The following is a 21,480-nucleotide window of genomic DNA, read 5'->3' as shown; positions in this document are numbered from 1 at the left end:
CTAACTTTTATTCAGCCGAATGTTTCCTGGGCTTCTCTGGGCACAGTAGGCCCGTGTAAAAATAATCAAGGTTATTGTGTAGCATCTCCCCAGGCTGTCCACTGTAGAGTGCTGCGGGTTCAGTAATCCAAATAAAACCCTTTTAAATTGCACCGCAAAAAAGCGCGAGCTGTGCTTACCCGCGAAATAACAGGAAATCAGCGCATGCAAAATTACCACCTAACTAGCAGGTATTTACTCCTCAAATTGGCGAGCAGCGCCGCAATGAAGCCTTCAATCACTCTGTGCTCGTAATCACGCGTGTCCTGTTGGAGGTTTTGGCTGAAGTGTTGGAGCATGAAAGAAACGCGCCTGACCCCGGCTCTGCCATTTCACCTCTGTTTGCAGGTTTCTGCTGGTGCTGTTTTTCTTTAAAACCGCTCGTTTCACCCCCACAATATGACTGTACGTCAAGCTTTATATTTCCTATATTACTACAGTATTAACTCTTCAGACTACATGTAAAATTGGACCTTTTAGTGGTTCAGCCTTGATTTTGGGGGGAAATACAACCTGATTGGGTTTTGTAGATAATTCTCAGCTTTCAAATGTACATTTTGGAATTCACTTAGACAAAAAGCAGGTGGGGGTCGGGGTGGGGGGGGCACGTCTTTTGTGTAACACCGCCTACGCTGGCAACATCGTAGCAGACAGCATCTCTCATAATCTGGATTTTGTCCTAAAACTCAATACAGTCAAATACGATAAAGCCAGGCCAAGAGCTTAAATTGCCTGATACACTAAATGAACCTTTTCCGTTTCTCTTTTTTCCTTGTGTGTTTCTGCCTTTTTTTTTTTAATGTTTTGGAGTCTTGCTGTATGTTTGTGTGCACACTCCCTTAATTGCATTAAGAGTATGACGCACTTCTTTCTCTGTTTAAGCTCACTTTAATTGCCTCTGAATGGCATGCTTGGGAAGCAGGGACTGATGGAACAATGTGGACATGCAATTAGCTATCTTTCATACGATTCTCTGAAAAGAAGGGAGGAGAGAATGAGAAAGAGAGAAAGAAAGAGAGAGAGAGAGAAAGAGAGAGAGAGAGAGATGGTCCAATTCATGAAGGAATTGGCACACAAGGCAACGAATGCTATTTTGTGCCTGTGCTGCGGTAGCTTTGTGATGGAATGGTATTTCATTCATTAACCAATCAAACATTTAGGGGGAGCGAAACAGAGAGATCCAGTTGGAGGAAAATAAGATGGATTGTGAATAATATGGGGGACATTCTCAGAGGAGGCGACACATACCCAGGAATTGCTATGGTGCAGGTAAAAAGTGAGCTCAAAGGCACTGAAAGAGAGAAGGGAGAGTCGTTTCGACCGTGTGGTGATCGTCTGGAGCCAGCCAAAAAGGCCCGGCCTCACTGAAATCACTGACCTGTTGTTTTTGGGTGGGAAAAGAGGCCTGAAGAGCACAGGAAGGTCACAGATGCTGTCTCGAAGCTGTGACAAACCCGACAGTTTGATTAAAAGCAGACAGTTTCCACTTTTCTCTCAGAACTCACCTTCACAGGCCTCCCTCATCATTACATCATTACTGTATGTCTGCAGTCCAACAAGCCGTTAGTCTTTATTAAGATTCATTTCTTTCTGTTATTTTGTGGCTATCTGAGATGTGGCTTGACAATTGTGTTCTAAGCAGCTCTTAAAACGCAATATTAGTTTACGACCTTTTATCTTTATTGGCACCGGCCACGCACGCGTTCTCATTGCCGCCCCCGTCTATAAATTTGCGAGGCATTAAATAAATGACGTCATGCATTAGGTTAATGGTGTTGTTGGGACGTGTATCAGAAGCCTTTAATTCTGTACAGTTCAATAGGTAGCTCGCTCTCTCGCTCTCTCTCTCTCTCTCTCGCCCTCCTCGGGGTGCACTTCCTTTTTCTCTTGTCGCTTCTTCCAGTCATTTTTCTATGCTCACCTCCTCTTTTTCATTTTCTCTGCCCCCCACCCCCCATAACCACCTCCACTACTCCTGATCCTCCCTCCCCCACTCCTTGGACAATCTGTACCCCCACCCCACCCCACCCCACCCCCCCACCCCAACCGCCATCGTCTGCTGCCTGTCTCTCATCCCAACTCGATTCTCCCTTCCTCCCCCCCCGCCACTCTTCTTCATTTAATAGTGGACCTCAGAGTGGTTGCCATGTCGACCAGCCGGCATATTACTATGGCAACGAGTCTGAGCGAGACGAGGCTGCTGATTAGGGAGAGATGTCTAGTGTAGCCTGGCCAGCGGAGGGTGGAGAGGAAAAAAGGGGAAATGGTGTTAGGGTGCTATGGGGGGGTTGTATATTACAGGACTGAACGGTGTTGTGTGTGTGTGTGTCTGTGTGTCTGTGTGTGTGTGTGTGTGTGTGTGTGTGTGTGTTTGCATTTAAAAGAATTCCGTAATAGTGAGCCAAAAGACATTTTTGTTTATATTTTCAGCTCACATCTCCACCTGTGTCAGTTACCATCAAGATGGGCCCGATAATCTAAAATCTCTTAATCTCACAATCTTCTTTTTTACACTGTTGGATGAGCACCCCCCCCCCCCAAACAAACTCAGTGAAATAGCACGATGATCAAGAACGCACATTTCCATGAAGATTACCCAGAAACAGCCCAGATAATTCCCAGGGGCCCCAGTCTGCTCAGCTCCAGCGTTTCTGGCTGTTTATTAGGTAAACCTCAGGGAGGTCAAACATATTTCTCTCTTTCGGGTTATTTAGGGGTAAAAATCATATCTGGTGTTATGACGTGTGAGGGAAGGAACAAGCCGAGCTTTTAAAAGCTTTACTCTCCTCCATGAAGTCTAATGAACAGTGTAAAGGCTGCCTCAGACCTCCCAGATCCATCAGAGAAACTAATTACAAGATCCAATTAAAGAGAGAGAGGGGAAAAAGAAGAGGAAGAGAGTAAAAGAGTGGATGGGGAGGGGGCAGGTCTCCTTTTACCATTGACCCGGCCCAGCCGTCGGCTTATTCAAAGACCGTAATTATAGCTTATTTATTATTCATCCTTGAGCTAAATAAGAGCGTGACATTTCAATAACAATAACAAGGGCAGGAAAAAAGGCAGCACAAACTACAGACTTACTAATTGCGGTACTCAGAGATTAAATGACTGGAAAAATGTTGTTATTTATTTATTCATAACATCGACACCAGCTATAAGAGCACTGCGGTGCACTTGAGTGAAAATGAGTCCAAGGGCCCGATCTCGTGAGAGCTGTTTGCTGGACATAATCCTCTGCAGCGCTGCGACCGGAACGTCCTGACTCTTTTAACATCGCTTCCCTTAAACTGATTTCAAACGTGCTAAGGAGGAGCTAAGCTTACCCAGATGACAGTTTGCCAGATTCCAGCCCCACGTGGTCGGGACCTACGCTCCCATCTTCATTTTCTCACCATAGACCCATCTTCCCACCTCTCTTCCCCCTCTAAGCTGAACTCTGAGGCACCTCATTAAGACTGGCAGCTCTAGGCCTCATTGGCCCTGGTGGAGGTGAGGAATACCACATAATCATGAAGTGGAGATGGCATTACACTCTTCACAAATTATAGATGAGTTTTACAGTGTGGCCCGGCAGATAAGTTCAGTGACCGACACTGGTCTGCAAGCCCCCTGAAAGTGTCCCCCACAACACCTACTGGACGTACCATTTATTGGGAATGGCTGTTCTAACCAGTCAGCACGTCACACCTTACAGAATACTCCTATATGTAGATATTCTTTGCCTCGGACCCCTGGAACAGTGGGGGTCCGGAGGGGGAGTCGATCACAGGGTTTTATTCCCTTTGGCTCACGGACGGGGGCCTTGATTTAACACAGCTACGTAAAAATACACTCCAGTGAGGACTGGTCAGACTCTAACGAGTACAAGTCCGTAAACAGTCCTCACACCCGTTGTACTTTAGCGGTTAAACCATCTCTGTAGATCTGATCAAACAGACTTTGCTGTCTTCTGTCATTTACCTGCCAGCCACTAAGAATAACTGGTTTTGATCATTCAGCCTACATTGGGTCTGATAACTATTCCATTATGGGAGACAAGTATGGGGTGTGGGGGTGCGTTTGGGTGGGGGGGGGGGGAGGCAGACAAACAGCATTCTTTGATTCTCCTTTGATTTTTTTTCATTACCTATTTGCATTCATGTATTTCTGCAAGTCACTCCAGAGGTCTTTCAGCGCCACAGCTAACAGATTAATGTACGCCTCTGAAGCACAATGCAGCATGAGCTTCACCATGTGACTGCTCGCCATCGGGCAACAATACACCGTTCTGCACTTTGCTTCCTTCTCCTCTTAATGCCTTTGTCCTTGGATCTCGAAGGACTCTTGTTAATATACATGTATTAGGGGAATGAAGCTGCGCCTGGCTGCAGACACTGTAAATGAATAGTCAATATTGGCAGATATTGTAAAGGCATGTTAAGAGACAGGTTTATCTGTATGAAGCTGCACTTTATAGTATTTAATCTAAAAGGAACACACATGTGCGGGTACCTCCTGTGTCCCCTTATATCTAAGTGCAGGTGCCTGCACTTGGGAAAATCTTGACCTTGCAGAGTTCAGAGATAGAAGAACCAAGCCTGGTGACCCATTAGATGATGTCGTCAGGGTGGTGGGAGCTTCACTAGAGGTTCAAAAGTATCTTGCGTCTTCCAGCCGCATCCCAACAGACGTTTTTTTCTGCCTGTGAAATGCAAAGGAGGTGGTTTAAAGCTCTTATCAGCTGACGCCGGACATGTACTCAGACACAGGCATTGATTTTATTGACTGATTCATTTGCGGCTTTCCCATTCCATTGCGGAATCTGGCCAAGGAGCTCAGGAGGAAGCTCCCTGTTGGGACGTCAGAACGTCCACCCGGCCCGCTTATGTTTGTACGTCACCTTTATTTTATGTCTGTGCCCCTGAAAATGCAGTTTTTGCCTCACACACCGACCGATACCCAGACGAACCCCACTGCCCCATGGCCCCCTCGACACACTCAGACAAACACTGACCAGATCACACCCCCTCGGGGCAGCAGGGCAGCACTTGAGCGATGTCTCCCTGGGGGGCTGATATTTTATAGTTTGTGTCCATCAGTGGCGTAGCCCGGGGCGCTGGGGTTGACAGTAAGTGCTCTCAACACCGGTGACACTGATTCATGGGAGCTATGACACAGAGGAGAGAGAAGGGGGAGGGACAAGCGGTAAAGGGGGTATTGCAACCAAACGGGGAGGTTGTTTAATTTAAATTACCGGCCCTGCTCAGGCTGGTTCTGGCGGTTTGTCATAGTGTTACCGTAGAAACCATTGGTTTTTGGATCACATTTACGAGATCAGCTAAAACGGGCTTGAGGAACAGACTCCAATCTAACATGGCATTTCAATTCCCGCCCCCACCCCTGACCGTGCTGTGCACTGCTGCACCTCTTCTACATATATATAGGGGACGACGCCTCTGAACCCCGGCGTTCCGGATGCGCATACTAAACAATCAATGTGTCACCTCTTCCTGAGCCATGCTCCATTTTTTTCCCTCCTGTCAGGAGAAAATAATTTGCTCGCCTGTGATTCTGTTCTAAAATTCGGAGACAAGGGGCCTGCAATGTCCCGTTCCTCACGTTCCACTTAAATATAAAAATGGAGGCGGCCCGACCAACCCCCATTACACACAGCCATACTCACCACCACATCCGTGTCCCTTCCCTCCACACCAAACATCGTTGCATTTTAGGTGGGCTGTTAAATTAGATAAGCCGCTGTAGTGTGTGGCGCAGCGCCCTGATTAATAAAAGATGCAGTGCTCCCTGGGGGACGGCCCCCTCCCAGGGCCGAGTAGGAGCTGCCCACAGACCACGCGGTTCCCTGGAACACAATGAAGAGGAAATGGAGAGAATGGAGCAATCATGGAAATATAACATTTAAAGCAGAACTATCCTCTGACCCTTTGTAACACTCTGCATCCATCATAATAGATGGTAACTAATGTTAGAAGGGGAAAAAAAGAACAAAAACATTAATATATTCATTTATTTAGCAGCCTGATTCCACTATGGACATCTGTTAGATAGAACTGCTGATTTCCTGCTGGCTATCACATTCATGGAACATTTGCAAGTGGTTCAGGACCGCTTGGATGGTCAGTGTTATTTTTTATCCCCTTGCAAATGATGAATGTTAAACACATTTTTCAGGCTGTTAAAATGGCTCCTCTAAATTCTGCCATTGTTGCTGCAGATAAACCTGGCTGAAGATCTGAGGAAGACTTATTTCGCTTCGAATATAGCTGGGAAAATGAATAATTGCATGATTTTAGAGGGGTGTTGAAACAAGCTTTCTCTATCATTATTATATTTATATATAGAGCTAAAGGACAAGTCGGTGCATATTCTTGCATTTCTTTACTGTTGCTAATGGGTATAACTTGATAGAAACACATAGTCAGACAAAAACCAAATAAATCAGAGGTGTTTTGCTTTGAAATACCTCTCACTTCTGGATTAGAATAAAAAAAAATGGCTGCCTGCTGCTCAGCTTGTTCAAATACCCACAGAATCATGTTGTCATCGTCTCGGGCTGCCATCGGCTCTATTAACTTTTCTCACCTAATTGCTCCGTTAGAATCTCATACGACTCCCCTCTCATGTTTACAAGGCAGCCGGTGCTGATCCATTTGCGCACAAAGACCTCCGGAGGCTCTGAAATCATCTGTGTTTGCGTTTCACATATAAATTGCGCTTGAGCGCGATTCAATTTGGGACCTAAGAACATAATGCAGAGCTGCACACTGGAAACTGCCCGCTGAACGCCAACGGAAAGAGAGCCGCAGAACAATCAGCACCAGTCCATTTACAGCCTGCAGCCACAGCGGCCCGTGCTCACGTCTTCCCCTCATCGCCGCGCTGGTGGAGGGTGATTGCCACATGGGTCGCCAACATCAGAGCATTGATCTTTAAATAACCTCCGCCACCCCCCCCTGTCGACCGCGGAACAATAGCGAGACGCGTCTAATTTTCTGAGAGATAATAGTGGTCATATTGAGATGAAAAAGGTCAAGGGTTGTCCTGCGAGGTTCTGATTGGTGTGGAGCGTCAAACGGACCCTGCTGTTGAAATGGAGAGGGAGGTTTCAGTTCTAGCGCCACCCTTCTGGAATTCACGCCAGTTTTAGGCGCTACCTCGCTGTGGAGGCCCAGATGTTTAACGAGCAGACCGCTGCTGAACATGCAGGAGGGATGACTTCATCGCTTCATTTTCCTCCGTGTCATTTTATTTGTTGTATTTATTTATGACTTCTCATGATCAAATGCGTGTAGTTTTCACTCATTCTGCCGCCATCCAGGAAAGATTGATGGGCTTTTTAAAATGCATACGTAAAACATGTATTCATGTGGTTGAACCTGCCTTTGACCTTCATCTGCTCGCATCAGATGAGCTTCTGTGGCGCATTCTGCATTGTGCTGTTTTAAAATATTTAATACAGAAAACATCTCTAGCTCAAGTAGACGCTGTAGGTTGCCGTGGAGGTCACATTGTTTCTCATCAATTCTCAAGCTTCTACGGCGTGTGATTATACAATAGCAGCAGTCGGGTGAGCGGGGTGACTGAACCTGTTACAATTCTTTCTTCCCATTTATTGAATGTAATATTTAATTCAGCACAGCTCCGTGAGTATGCTGTCGCTCAAATACTTGATTACTCCTCGAGAGAAGATGCCGACCATCACACAAGCAAAACTGCTCCACTTGGGGAAGGAATGAAAAAAAAGACTGCTTTGCTTTAAATTAAAGTTATTAATGAATGTGCAGCGTTGCTTGATTCCCAAAAAGCCTCGCGGACCAACAGTTGCAGGGAAACATGCATTTCGTTCGGCCTTTGTTCATTCCTTCTTTTAATAGCTCTTGCATAATCTCTTGTATTTTTATTATCATTCCACCCGGAGGGCCAAATGCATCACACATTATCCACTGACCCAAACTGCATTTCCCAAAGAGCAGTCCAGTCCATTCAGGGGGGTGGGGGAGGGGGGTGCGGTGGGGCTTGTCGAGGAGGCTACCCTTTAAGGTCACTGAAGCTGTCACGTGACAGGCCAGCAGAGGCCCCTGGGCCATATGACGAACCGGGCTGCCAGACAGAGGTGTGTGTCAGGGGTGTTTTTCCACAAAGCATTCTATAAAAGTGTAACTGGGCTGTATTTGCCCTTTCCTCTTGCTGTACGTTCAGCCAACAGGCCCCTGAAGATCTCTTAAAAAGTGCTGATCCACACTGCTGGCTGGTGCTCGTGTAATCCCTCTCGCCCTGCTCCACCTCCCGCCTCACCGTTCCCTTTCTACCTTCCCTTTTCTCCCTCGCATTCCCTCACCGTCTACTGCCGATGCCTGGCTCCGATGTGCGCAACAAGGTATCGGCTTTGAGAGGCTTGTTTGGGCCCCAAGCTAATTACCGCACATTAGAGCATGACTAAATAAATCTTAAGTGCCGCTAATTGCTTGGCAGTGAAAACAATAGCTGCGGTACTTGCCCAGAGGCTCTGGGGTAGAGCGTCGGCTGGGGCGACGGGGACCAGGGGGACCTGGCACCGAGCCAGCAGAAGGCACCAGCATCATCGCTGGAGTCCCTCACCCCCTCTCTGCCTTCATGTTAAAGTCAAACAGCACTTGGCATCGTCGCTGCACCCCCCACATCCACCGCCCGCTCCCCAACACCCCCCCAGCGGCCCTCAGCAATGGTGAATAAGCTGTAGATGACGGGCAGGGACCGTCCCGCTCTGTCGGAGGAGCCAACGCACATTAGCAGATTAATAAGCATGAGTTAGTAATGGCACAGTTAGTTGGGCTTGTTCTGACATTCACCAGTCCAGTGCTGGTTTTCACCACCTCTTGTGAGTTCTGCTGGACCAATAAAAGAGTTCTGAAGTAACAAAATCCACATTTAGGCGATCCACGTCAGTTAGCCTATTTTTGCACATACCCATGTTTTGTTTTCCTTTTTTTAGGTGGCATTCTGTCTCGTAGGACGAGGACGACCGAACAACCATTCGGATCTCCTGTGACCCAAAGGTAGGTTCAACACAGGCCTCCCACCAGTCGTCCGCTCGTTCCGTCACCTTTTATCCAACAACTAGACAACTAGTAGAGATTCGGACTCTGGTTACTGTCTGCTTTTTGTGCTTTGATTGAGGTGAATCAAGGAAAACAAAGGTGGGGAGTGGTTCCTTTAGTTTCCATCAATGGCCAATAATCCCTCCACTCAGCATGGGCAGAATATCTGCATTTATCAATCAATACTAATTAGCTAAACAGCATTGATCCCTGACCACCAAATACTCATCCAGATTTAATAACTCTGTTTGATTTTCTCTTTTTTTCTTTTAATTACACATTTTTATTTGCACACTTTCTTCAATTTCTGACTATTTTTTCCCCCCTGCGTTCCCAAAAATGACATGGATGAATAATAACATCTCACGTCTTTCATATCCTCCCTTTTCCCTCTAAACCAATAGCGTCTCATTTGCGCTGTCACTCTTGTGTAGCATTTTCCTGCGTTCCCAGGGGAGTCATGTGCTTTTGTTGGCTTTTCTGTGAACACACAAAGCCTAATTGGTTGATTAGTTGAGGTTGACTGGCCCGTTAATTGAAAAGTAATTTAGATTTGATGTGTCTAATGAAGACCCTAATTTATGGGTTGGCGCTCATCCAAAGGTTTGTTTTTAAGAATCAAAGATAAAGCTTTAAAGGAAAGACACAAGAGAGATACAGTGTCTCAGTGCTGCTATGACAACACGTGAAATGAATCTCCATGTTAGAGGATGAAAACGAGGGGGGGTCATCCCTGTGAAATTCGACAAAAGAAATTGATAATAATGAGGCACACTTGTATTATAGGCTACAAACACGATCTGGGACCAGATAAGTGAGACATAAAGGGTGAAAGTCATTGTGGAGTCCAAATAGTTGGCAGCCATATTTAACTTCTTTATGGTGTGGCTGAATTTATCAGACTTCATCTTGGTTCATTTGTGTCACCCCCTGATGGAGGGACACAGGAGGTCATTCATTTGCATTGGCTCAGTGCTGAATGCTCTGCTTTCATCACACAGATAGACACCAGCCATTTTTATCACTCGATGTTTCGCTCGTTTGTGCCCCAGTCTAAATCATTTTCCCTTCGTCACGCAATATTTTGGTTCGATAACATTATAGTTCTTCTTTTCTTCAAACAACAATCACATCGAACCCTCCTTCAAACCCCACACATCCCATTGGTATTAATCCTAACATGGATTTGGGAGATTAGATTAATCTAGACATGTGATTATGTCACTGTTTTGGGGACTCAAACCTCAGACCAGCTGAGCGCTATATTCAGTATATACATCCTGAGTTTTGTATTTCTGGTAGGATGAAAGTTAGAAAAATGGACTTAATCAATTATTAAAACATGCAAAGTTGTAAGTAGTTTTACAACTGTGGACATTTTAAAGTAGAGAGTGTTAAACCACCAGGGCTCATTTTTAAACATTAGGATGTAGATTTGTACTGGGACGGTCAAAACTGTGTGTAGACTGGAACAAAGTCAGTCTGGAACACAAAAGCTCATTCATGTTTGACGGGAGTGAAGCTGCAGGCTGCAGGCCCCCACAGCAGTGCTGCACAGCATGGTCCTTCCACTGGTTTTTAGTGATATCTCCCCCTCAAATCCACAATCATGCGCATGAAAGCCACATTTAACATAATGAAGACTCAGTTTCCCTGTGGACCATCGTCTCCAAAGCCATTTGGCTTTAGTTCCTCCCGTCCAGCTTCAGGCCTTCAGCTGATCATCCCACGTTGTTGAGGTGTCCTATTAGTCCTCAGCTGTAAATTTGTCGTTCCTCCACTGTTTTGGCATCCAGGGTTTAATCCTTTTGGCTGATGATTCTTATTAGGAACTCCTAATTTTCCATCACGGTGACAGATATTCTCCAAACGTGGCGGCCTCCTCTGTCCACTGTCGCCCAGGCATCCTCTGTGTCTTCTGCTTCTTCTTGCAGCGCCTGTTTGTTTTCTCTTGCAGACAAAAACACACAAGAAACAGAACATTAAACCGTCAGGGGGGAAACTGGAGCATTTCCTTTGCAGAATATTAAAATTTACTGGAAAACCAACCTCTCCCTGTACACATCCCAACTTTCAACTTCATGCATACATGCACACCCGTGCACTTTGCGTGCACATGCAGGAATGTACCTGAGCGCGTTGCACAGCAGGCCGAACTCATGCAGATTTTAGCAACCTCACCTCATTTGTTCTACCACACAGAAACATTTCATCGCATGCTTTCTTCATCTGTCACTTACCAGCGCACTTAAGGCGGTCGTAATTAGACGACCTCTGCCTCCCTCTTCTAATGAGAAAGTAATTACGAGTCTCTCTCTGCATTCCCTGTGCCCTGGCAGTTGTCCGAAAACCTGCCTCCCACCTGCCTTCAGCTCTGCATCTGCTTCTCTCTCAGATTCGCCTTCTCTTCCCTTCAACCTCTTCTCCCTTTCGCTGTTGCTGTGGACTCTCTCTCTTTCTCCATCCTCTCTGCAGCCTCACTATTTCGCTCCTCCCATCTCTGAGCTCTGGGCTGCTCTGGGTTTTAGATGGATCACTCTCACAATGCTTGATCAATACCGGTATTGATCCACTGGCAAAATGTTTATAAAATCAGTCTAGGCAGCTGCAGTGCAGCGAGAAAGGGGAGGCGGAGCGACGAGAGGTCCGCCATGCCATGCCATTCGCTTAAGACCGAGCATTGGTGAACCTGATTGGCTGTCTGCCCGCCTGCCTCGCCAGGAAGAGGGCTGGCACAGTGTATATCCCTTTGTCAACGCTGCATGGTACACCACAGCCCTCCCTGGATCGTGCAGCTGAACTTTCCAGACCACCAGAGGAGAGTGCAGCAGCTGAACCTCTGCGTTGCTCACCAGACGCTGGCACCCGCTCGCTTTCCCTTCTCTTCTGCCAAGAAATTAATGTGCATTAATTTGCAAGCTGCAGGCAATCCCAGTCTAATGATCCGCTATCAAAGCACGCATCCATTCTCAGTGGGAGAAGAGAAAGCCCCCTCAATGCTGTTCTGGAACTTGCGACACGCCATCGGTGCCACCTTTCAAAACCTCCCCCTTAAATACATCCAACACCCATACTGAGAGTAAACATATAGAGACCAGGAGGCTTGTGCTGAAGATACGGAGCAACACACTGGATGGGCGTCAGTCTGGGTGAAGCAGGTTTCCTCGCCTCTCATCTTATCATTAAAATTAACTCCAACTTTCTATTCCCGTCTGCGTCGCTGCACTGTGGAGAACATTAGGCATCGTAGCTGCAGCCCAGCAAGCCCAGCAGGCTGCGGTGGTGTCTACTGCAGAACCGTACTGTCGTCTCAGCTGCTACCCAAACATATGAAACACGTTAGTGCAGTAACTTAAGCATCATAAATAATCAAAGGCTTTTTAGTCAGGGGAGGAGCTTTTGCTCATGTCTTCTTGAGTGAAGATGAATGAAATGTTGTTGTTTTTTTACACAGAGAAGATAATTGCAGTCTGAAGCACAGTGTGCTGTAACCATTTCCAGAATAATAATTCTTGTCAAAGCAGACCAACATCTGCCAGCCATAAGCCCGCGCAGTCTCGGTGACCTACAGTCAACCTCGGCCTTCTGGGATGCGCGACTTTGTCTGTCCCCCTCCATTTTCTGGCACCTGTCCGACCGCGAGGACGCACTGGCGCTGTCCCAAACCGCACAATCTGGGCGTGCTCTGCCGCTCACCGTCACATCGCGAGGCAGCAGCTATGTTGTGGTGAGATATTCTAATTAATCGCAGCAATCGCCTCAAGTTTTCATGCGACGGAAAGAACTTCCTGGGGTTTCCGGGGCTTAATTTAGTCGTGTCTATGCGGAACCGCGAGATAACGATCCAAGCGCAGGAACACCACGCTCGGGTTTGTAAGCACATGTAGGGAATGTCGCTCACACGTAAACCAAAGTGTAGTAATTACTCCCAACACATCCGCAGCCCATTCATTAGGGTTACATTTTGCTGTGGTGTTTTGGACCCTCATCGTGTCGTCTGCGGTCGAGCCTGTGTAGCTCTTCTCCTCCACCACTCCAGATGTCTCTCTTTGGTCCAGTGCTACACAGCTGATCTTGTCATCGAGTTCCCGTTTTACACCATTCCCACGTAGGTTCTAATTTTGACTTTTGTTTCTTTGCTTATCCCCTTTAGCATTGTTCCCCTCCAGTTGTTTCCCCACCCTCTCTAAGAGTGCATTATTTATTTCATCTGGTAAAATAAATGGCACGCTTCTCACAGTAATTAATTTCAGCTCAGACAGCATAGCCAAACAAAGCGCTGCTCTCGTTGTGGACGTAGCGTCCTCCCGTCTTCCCCCCGTTGCTCCATTGGAGGACATTTTGTTCTCCCTCCGAGGCCACTGTGTCCACCAGCACCGATGTGCTGATGTGTGAATGCAGCTGCTGAATGAGGCATAGCCACTAATGATCATTAGACAACAGAATCCTCACTGATGTCAAATGGGTCGGTTTCATATGCTTTTGTAGTCATCTTTTTGTGGATATAAGAGTTTCTCTATTTGGAACCAGTATTGTGTGTTACCTTGTATTTGCTACATTTTACTAGCAAAGTGAGGACACTTTGGGTTGCTCCCACAATTTTAAAGGACTGTTAAAGGGTATAGAAATGATTTTAAGGCTGGGTTTAGGTCAGGGTTATTAGTTGGGATGGTTAAGGTAGGCAGCTGTTTAATGTATAATGTCTAGTTAATACTTTAGTTTCCAGAACCACCTTGTCCCTACCAGATGACACTCTAACATTGTAAAGTTTGCGCCCCCCTCCACGAGTGCATCTCCGTGCGACCACCAGCTCTCCGGCACTCTTTTCCCCGCCAGCCATCCTCTTTGTGCGGCCACCAGTTACTGTAGCTGCCGGATTGGCCTCTTTCCTTGCTCTGCTTTTATTGATTTCAGCCAGACACAGAGACAGGCGGAAAGAAAGGGCCTTTTCAGGAAGAAGTTAAATGGTCAAGTAGCGAGTTGAGGGTGGCTTTCACCACTTTATTGACGAGGTGGAAAAATGTCACTATTATAGAGGCTCTTGCAGCAGATAGCGAGCTGATTGGATGAGTGCCCCCAGGTCAGAGTGGAGCTCGTTTCCCCTGCAGCCAAACAAGAGCAAATAAAAGGGCAGGGGAATCCGCTTGAACTGGAGGCGAGGTATCTCTGTTCCAGGACGCTCTTTATACGACACAGTACTTTGAGTTTGGACTGAGGGATGATCTCTGGTATGTTCCTCTCTCTGAACTCCCTCCAGTGATCTGGACTTTCAGTATTTTAGGGTAGGGTATTTTAAGGTAGAGCTAAGGTCACACACACAATACTGGTTCAGAACTTAATCTGGCATAATGGATGCCCACTATAGGTAAAGGTTTGATCTGTGACTGTAATGCCAAAATTAAAATCGTACACTTCAGATGCTTTTTGAGTTGGAGAATGAAGAGGGAAGTAAGAGATAAAAATGCATCTGTCAGATATGTCAACTGTTGACTGGCAACAGCTGTCATCTTTCTTATATGCGTATTTATCTCAGTTCATATCTCTCGTTCTCCTTAATAATATGGTCATTGCCCTCAGCGAGCAGCCTGACTGAAAATAACCGGGACCCTGTTTTTCTCCCAGTTTGTAAGCTCTACTTTTCCAACTTTTTATCACACCCTAAACTGCCAAAAAGCACCAACGACATCTTTGATTTCACATAGAAACATTGTGTAAGTCCGATGACTAAGACAGGGTTGGGAGTCCAGATGAATGCTGAGATTTAAATACAATGCTCAGATCCACCCCTCTGACGTCAATCATCCTCATTAGCCCGGCGTATAATCTGGCTGCAGCACAGAGAGGACTCCACAAAGGTCAGCACGCCACCGCGGCGACAGATTTGTTCCCAATCAGAGCTAAAATGGTTTCTGCATCAAATGGATTTCACTTAAAGACCCCAGGGAAAGATGCCACTTTTAAACTCCTAAGTTCTGGCGACCGTTAAACTACGGCAGCTAAGATCTCTCTCTCCATCTTCATCGCATTTTTATTCTTGTTTTTGTTTCTCTGTTTTTCTCGCTTACGTCTCTTTATCGGCCGCGCTGCGTGGCGCACGCACACATTCGTATGGGGATGCACACAAACAAATGAACTGAGAAATGTCATGCAGAACTCCGCGGGAAACTTTGTCCCTCTGTATTGTAAAAAAAATTAAAAAAAAGGAAAAGAAAACCATGCAAAATCTCTCTTCTAATGTTGACACAACGCAGTGCGAAATAAATATTTTGTCTTCTGTCTGACAAAGTAAACTAAGTACCATTAATGCTGGACCCCCGAGGTGTCATATCTTTTTTACACCCCCTTTAAAATTCTTTTTACAACGGGCTTGTCACCACCGTAAATGCATCGAAGGAAACATCTGAGCTCGCCCACACCCACACATCTCTACACATTCACCGACTCTGTTATGCTGAATGCATAATATATGTAATGAAATAATGTTTCCAGTGGGGATGGTTGTGGCTGGGGGATGGAGATGTGCGGTGAATATCAATGTAGCTTCCTCCAGACTCTCTGGTTCAATTGGCGTGATGGTGGGGGGTAAATGAATATAGGGGGGTGTGAGGAGCTTTATCCTTTTGCCCAAAGCTACAGCAAGAAGTTCATGCAGATGAGTCCTCATCCGGTCGTTATGAACTCCACGTTCCAACGCACGCCGTCTCCTCTTTTGTCGCGTGTCCAGTCGGGTGTTGAACGGATGGCAGGGATAGTTTAATCTAAAGAGCAGCTACACGGCCTTCGTAATTGGCCCAGGCCGACTGTAGCGCTTCTGAATGATGGCGCGTTTGTGGTCGTACAGCTTTGACAGCAAATAGATAAATGGCGGCCATTCAGGGCCGTACCACAAACACTGTGTACATGAGTTTAATCATCTCTAAACCACAGCTTCTCCAGGAGTCCTCATAGAAATTCAATGGGGAGACAGACTGCGATTCACCCCCGCGCCTCACCTTGACTCACTCAAGTGAGCTCATCTGTTCCAGTGGAGATGCTTCTCCTCTCCGTCAGCCAGAGCTTTGATGTTTTAAACATCACCATTAATAATGTTTTCAGCATCAAAATTAATCGCTTTGCTGCTCTGTCCTGCTCCCTTCATCCGCACGCCGAAGCATGCATAAATCAGGACTAACTACCTTTTGTCTTGAAATTTTGAGGTCAGGAATTTGGGATGAGTCCAAGCATAAATGTCTCCAGGAAGAGTGAGCTCTGTTTGAGATTGTATATCTGGCCTCTGTCTGCGGGGCTGTATTTAAATGACATGATTGTTAGTAGTGTTGAGCTCCTTGTCATTCATGTGTTGGAAGGTAGGCCGTACATTTTATAGAGGAAAGTAAAGAAGTATGTGTACAATGTTACTGTGGAGCCAAAGCCTGAATCTGAAGCAAAGGATGCTTCAAGGTTTTGAAAAATGGGAGCTGACACTGAGCTTTCTACTTCAGGTTGTGGTCCACTGCCAGATATGGTGACATTTGAATTGCCTGAGAAGCCTCTCCGTGACTAGCAGATGTTGTGCTATCGGTAACTTGGAGCTGTGTCTTAAGGGGTTAAATCAAATGGAAAGTTTCTATCCCAGCTCTGTTATAATCATCAAACTCGGGGAAAGTAATTACTGCCTTTTTGAGTTCACGTCACCTAGCAACTCCCTCCTAAATAAACAATAATACAAAAAAGGGTCTTCCTTTTTTGATTTGGCCACACCTAATATTTAAGCAAGCACCTCCTCTTCCTTGTCCATGGCCCTACCCAGTCCTAGGGTCCCACGTTGTGAAGAAAGGGTGAGGAATGTGTGAAGCATCCAAGGAAACATGAACTGCTCTTTTCCCACAAGTATGAAAAAGCAGGGGCCACGACTGTGGAATCTTTCTGACGCAATCAGCCAGTGGGATGGCTGCTGTACAGTTGGGATTTGAACAAGGGCTCAGGTCAGGGTGTTGTTAAAGCTGTAGTCTTAGAAGTTAAAGATCTAAGTCAGTCCTGGATGAGCTTTAGAGCTGCTGACAAGTGCAAAAACTGCACGGAGGCTTTGCAGGAGCCACTGCATCGTTCCTGATATTTCATTTTAAACAGGCATCTGTTGGGCATCTTATTGTTTGTTGGCCAAATCATCATTATAGGGAAAAAACTGGCAGCAGGATGGCTTTTAAAGAGATATGAGGGGAAGCAGAGAGCTGAAACAGGAGAGACGATCAGTGAAGAGGCCCCAGGAGGCCCCTCTTAGAGACCCAGATGACTACCACCCATCGTTGCCTCTGTAATTCTTCATACATTAATACACACGGTTGAAAGGAATTCCCAAACACAAAAACAGAGCAAACTTCAATCAGCCTGCCTTTCTTTCCTGATCTAATTATTGCTGCCCCCATAATCGCTGTTATATTCATCATAGCGCTCAGTATTTATAGGGTCTGTTTTCATCATAGTAATAAAGTCACTCTGGTATTCCCATGCAAGGAAAGACAGAGAAAGAGGGAGAGAGAGAGAGAGAGGGAGAGAGAGATCACAGGGAGGAAGCAGCTGGAGAGAAGGGGTTCTGCTTCCTGGATTCAGATTTGAAGTTAAGGAGGCCAGAACAACAGGAGTGCTGCACTTCTAATGCCTCCTCGCTTGTCTGGACTTCCCCCACCCCATCATGGTGAAGTCTCCAGGACTGCCTTTTGATTCCTCATCTGGGTCCCGTTACTGTCCCTAAACTTCGCTCTTCCCGGCCCCTTCAAGGTTCGGAGGCACACACCTTCATTCATCTTATTAACAACCTTTATTTTTTCTTCCTTTCTTCTCGTCCCCCCTTCCTTGGTCCCAGTCTGCCCCCGCTCTTCCTCCAGCCCTCCTTCCGAGGGGGAACCCACAGCCTCCTCTTTCTCTGCCCACACAATGTTGCTTCTAGTATTTGGGTATATATTTAACACCCACATGTGAGGCCTGGTGAAAGTGCCTGGGGAATGGAAACAAAAACAAGCATGCCCTCCCTCCTGGACCTTTCAAGCCGGCCTGCTATAAATACCTCTCTGTGGCGCGCCGGTTTCAGTGGCATGGGAACCTCTCTCCCTGCGCTGGTCCACCGCTGGGCCACTCCAGCTCAGTCTGGGAAGTCGTGAGCCTGACCTAAAGGGTGGGTGGCGGTGGCGTTCTTCCCGTTTGTTTTGTTTCCGTCCTACGAGGAGCATCCCGGCGTCTTCTCCATTTCAGCATTTCTGTCATCTCCCTTTTTCAAAAGGCTTCATCTATACTGCATTTATACTGTTTTGCCTTATGAAGTTTGTATGAATATGTGCTTTTCAAACAGCTCAAAAAAGAGATCCCCCCCCTTTTTTTCACTCTCAGTGAAGCGTTTGTTATGTTACTCCCCCAAAAATTGATTTAGACTTTTCAAAGGTTTGTTCTTCACAGCCCTGTCTCCCCGTGTCGATGCACGACAGGCTGCGCTCATATTTTCAGAGTTTGAGGTAATAGTTTTAAACTGACAGACTAAACATCTCTCTCCACTGGTGTTCCACTTCTACCATTAAACTATTCCACAAACAGTTTTGGGTGCACACTCGAGCACACGTAAACACAGAGCGAATGGATGTGGAACCTAGTCGAGGTAAATATTTCTTTGTGGCTTGCGGGTGTTGAGGAGAATCTGCTGGGTCGTATGTTAACAGACAGAGACGGAGGACCTCCGAGGACGCGTCCATGTTTGAAGGTGAATTCCGAACGTGTTTCCCAACGCTCGGCACATTTGGGTGTTTTACCCAACTCGTTATAACCTAAAGACTCAGTTCCGATTAAACACCCCCGCTTGGTCCTTTCACTCTTGGGTGAGACTTTTTTATCCCGGGTTTTATATTTGGTCATCTGACATCTGGAGTTTACAGATCAAATATCATTACCATTCCTTCTTTACCCTTCACACCTCTTTACATTCTCCCTATGCCCCCCCTTCCATGCTCTCCTTTCCTCTCTCCCACCCCTACAAGGCCCGCTTGTTATTTTTTCGTACAAGGTCCTGTAATTAAGTTTGACATAAGCACAGGGATTAAATATGCGGTCGGGGAGGGAGAGAAAGGAGCTCTGTTACAATCTCAAGGCCAACTGTAAAATGGAACCAGATTGCGACACTTGGAGCTGGAAAGTTTGGGAAACATGCCGAGACTGGAGCTGTGTTCAGGATCTCAGTCTTTCTGCAGCTCCAGAGCTGCCAACAGACTATTGAGTCTCGGGCCAACGGAGCTAATATTAAAATACTTAGGCTGAAGACTAACACTCAGTCCGATCCAATGATAATTTCTTTTTCTGCTTAAAGACTACGCTGCCCTTCGGCTATGCATTAACGATTGTCTTTCCAAGCAGATGACTGATAGCTCATCCAAAATCTATTTGGCCGTAACTGTACTGAGACAGAGAAGTAAAATAGTGCCTCATTGAAGGGGACATTTGGAGTATATACCTGCTTCTGAAAGCTAATTAATGAGAAGCAACCGACATCAGCGGCAAAGTCCTCCAAGGAAAAAGAGAGAAAACTGATTAGAAACTTTAAAAAAAAAACAGTTCACATGCTATCACTCAATCACCGACACCAAATATAGAAATATAGGCTAAGATCAGCCCCAAGTGCACCAAGCGTGTCGATAGGATTTTCCTCAGTTCTGAACTCTGAGAGGTCTCACATGGAACTTTGCATTCTTAAATAACTCTGACAAAATGCTTTAATCTTAATGAGTCTGAACAGCAAATCTCTCATCTGCAGCAAAAAGGATTAGGAATTCGGGAAAAAAAAAGAAGGGGGAGAGAAAAAAGAGTGCCGTTCCACTTTGATGAATTGTGTTTAGAAAATCCCTGGGCATGAAGTTCCCCCCAATGAACAAAGCGTTAAGGCGAGAATGGGTGCTTTTAAACAACACAACTTATCTGGGAGAAACAGAACATGCATTTAAGTGAAAATACAAAAGCAGAGCTGATTTGACTCCTCTGGAAATGATAAAAGCAGCTAACTCTTTCCCGCAATCCACTTAGCTACTTTTGGAATCAAACCTGAAGTAGCTTTGCACAAATTATGTGCATTGTGTTTCCGGTGCTTCATCAGCGGCGTGTTTATTTATTCCCCGTGATTCAGCCTCCCATTGTTAAGCATAAATACATGAATTCATAATTTTTTCTTTGCCTCTTGGTGGAACCACTTAAAAATGGGTGATGCAGTGATGAAGAAGGGAACTGATGAACAAAGACAGCAAAGCACCAAAGGGTGTAGCTTTCCAAAGCTCAGAAATGCCGCAGCTGGTTGTTTTTTCTTCATACTTATAGAACTTTTCGACTGCGTGTTAAACTATATGAGTTAACTCTGCGATTATGCAGAGGTGTTTATTTGTATTTGACGAATGCATTATTGATAGTATGTTAATGTAATCCCAATCAAAGCACTTCAGTGTTTACTTGATTAATTATTACTCTGTGCTGTAATTTCCCTGAACAGAGTCTCGGAGTGCTAAGGGTTAGAGCGGTGAGCCTCTGGCTAGTTCAGACTGCTCAAACTACAAAGAACATTACTGCACTGGGACCTGCTCCTGGTTTCCCCTTTCCAACTCCCCCACCCACCTCCCCAAATGCCCTCAGGCTTTCAGAGATGTACTCTGGATGATTCTTTTTCTGCTGTATTTATCCTACCGTTCTCTCTAAATCAATGCTCCCTTTTGTTTCCTATAAGGAGATACTGGCGATGCCGCTCAAGCCTAAGATCCGTATTGACGTGAAAACACTGTTGTATCATATTTTGAATGCTAGGTTTTTATTTCTTCCTCTCCGCCACCACGTGTGTGTAGCAGGGCTAAACACCAACACACACTTATATTGCACCTATATTGACGCATACCTACTTGACCATGTTGGGCCGGAACATCTGGTGATCAAATTGCTTCTTTGAATGACTGATAGCATCTGAGAACAATGTCCACCTTCTGCCCCTTGCCCCGCTCCCCCCAGGTGCCGATCATAAGCACATCCCTGCCATTGATCTCCCACTAATGACCCCTTCCAGACTGGAAACATCTGCAGAGCCCGACACTCAGACACCCAGAGACCGGCTCCAACCATCATGCCATCACCAGGGCCCACCTCTATCCTCTATCCACCTTTATTCCGTAAGCTTCTAGTCCCACCTTCCACTTTCCAACTCATACATTCTCCTTGTCAACCTCCTCATCTTATTGCCAGGTCACCAGTCATGAGAGCTGCGGCGTTTTGAGGTCGCCATATCGGCGCCTGACGCAGTGGTGAAAAAGTTAACACGCTTGCATCAGAAATAAGCTGGCAAATTCCTCCACCACTGGTAAAAATAAATGTGCTG

At 46.1% G+C, this 21,480-nt stretch overlaps 1 protein-coding gene across 2 annotated transcripts in view; it reads left to right on the top strand.

Annotated features, from left to right (window-relative positions):
- Positions 1 to 21,480, top strand: part of zfhx3b (zinc finger homeobox 3b) — a 170,162-nt gene that overhangs the window by 18,497 nt on the left and 130,185 nt on the right. For both annotated transcript variants that reach the window (XM_029846549.1, XM_029846548.1), the window contains exon 3: positions 9,011 to 9,074. The gene's annotated coding sequence lies outside the window, so the exon portion shown is untranslated. The remainder of the gene's footprint in view (positions 1 to 9,010; positions 9,075 to 21,480) is intronic.

This window comes from Takifugu rubripes, chromosome 13 (assembly GCF_901000725.2).
Source record: "Takifugu rubripes chromosome 13, fTakRub1.2, whole genome shotgun sequence".
NCBI classification, from domain to species: domain Eukaryota; kingdom Metazoa; phylum Chordata; class Actinopteri; order Tetraodontiformes; family Tetraodontidae; genus Takifugu; species Takifugu rubripes.
This window is presented reverse-complemented; position numbering and strand designations above follow the sequence as displayed.